The following is a 1,950-nucleotide window of genomic DNA, read 5'->3' on the forward strand; positions in this document are numbered from 1 at the left end:
ATATAATTTGTTTCAGTCATTTGACTGTAGCCATGCTGAAGCACTGCCTCTAGTTGAACAAATAGACCTCAGTAGTTATTCTGTGTAAGCCTAATACTTATTCCATCAGTCTCTTTTGACAAACTGCTATGTTACAGGGACGTAAACACACTAACATCAGTTGTCAAGCGATGGGGGGGGGGGACAAACATAGACACACAAACATACATATCATCATCATCATCATCATCGTTTAACGTCCGCTTTACGGGCTTCTTTCAGTTTCTGTCTACCAAATCCACTCACAGGGCTTTGGTCAGCCTGAGGCTATAGCAGAAGACACATGCCTAAGGTGCCATGCAGTGGGACTGAACCCGGAACCATGTGGTTGAGAAGCAAGCCTCTTACCACACAGCAATGTCTGTGCCTATATATATATATATATATATATACACACACACACACACATATATATATATATATATATATACACACACACATACATATATATATATATATAAACACACATACAGGGTGGGCCAAAAGTCATGAACAAATTAAGTTCAATACCTGCTTCAATTTTCCTAAAATTGGATTAGATAAATTAAATAGCAATGAATACACATGCACATGATGAACAAAATGAATAATAATAATAATAATAATAATAATAATAATAAATGCTCGGATGCAGTGGCTCTCATGGCTTCTGATCTTAATTGATTGGAAGTGTTATCATGTACATTGTTTCGTCTTGGTAGAAAAGATGGACTACAGCAAATACTCTGCTCAATACCACAGATTTGCTTGTCAGTTGTTTGACCTTAACCAGTTGAGCATGTCCCTTGGTGGCTGACAATATGTGCATCTCTGATCCTGAGCAGAAGTAGTGGGGGAGCACCATAGCCATGTGTTGAGAGGAATTCTTTGGGGCTTGATTAATTCACCTTTGGAAACATGGGTGTTTTGCTCAACATCCTTAAACAAATCTTATTCAGGGACCTTTTGAGCGGGATGGGCTATTCAACCTGAAGAAAATTTTAACTGGGCCCACCTGCGAGGTCATGTGCTGTTCATGAGATCACCATGTCATGTACATATGATTGTGATGCATGTGCCTGGTGTACCCTTATCAGATGGGTAGTCATGTTGGGTATAATGGGCTTCGTATATTTTACCGCAGTGTCACTTTGATGGCATGCACTGCTCTCTCACTCAATCATCATCATCATCGTTTAACATCCGCTTTCCATGCTAGCATGGTTTGAACGATTTGACTGAGGACTGGTGAACCAGATGGTTACACCAGGCTCCAATCTGATTTGGCAGAGTTTCTACAGCTGGATGCCCTTCCTAACGCCAACCACTCCGACAGTGTAGTGGGTGCTTAATAATAATAATAATCCTACAATAGGCACAAGGCCTGAAATTATGGGGAAGGGGGCTGGTCAATTACATTGACCTCAGTGCATAACTGGTCTTATTTCATTGACCCTGAAAAGATGAAAGGCAAAGTCGACCTCAGAAGAATTTGAACTCAATGTAAGGACAGACAAAATACTGCTAAGCATTTTGCCCGGCATGCTAATGATTCTGCCAGCTCGCTGCCTTTCTACTAAAGGCATAAGGTCTGAAATTTTGTGGGAGGGGATTGGGTGATTACATCAACCCCAGTATCTAATTGGCACTTATTCTATTGACCTCAAAAGGATGAAAAGCAAAGCGGAAATTGAACTTAGATGGATGAAATCATACTAAGCATTTTGCCTGGTGTGCTGATGTTTTTGCCAGCTTACCAATAATAATGATGATGATGATTTATTCAATTATTTATTATAATAATAATGAAATATTAATGAAATGCTAAAGATTTTGGTGTGTGACTTTTGGCCCATCCTCTCTCTCTCTCATATATATATATATATATATATATATGTATATATATATATATATATATATATATATATATAT

General features: G+C 38.5%; 1 protein-coding gene across 2 annotated transcripts in view; it reads right to left on the reverse strand.

The window, feature by feature from the left end:
• The window catches only part of LOC106870831 (N-terminal EF-hand calcium-binding protein 1), a 116,602-nt gene that overhangs the window by 54,538 nt on the left and 60,114 nt on the right, over window positions 1–1,950 (reverse strand). The window lies entirely within an intron of this gene.

This window comes from Octopus bimaculoides, chromosome 1 (genome assembly GCF_001194135.2).
Source record: "Octopus bimaculoides isolate UCB-OBI-ISO-001 chromosome 1, ASM119413v2, whole genome shotgun sequence".
NCBI lineage: Eukaryota > Metazoa > Mollusca > Cephalopoda > Octopoda > Octopodidae > Octopus > Octopus bimaculoides.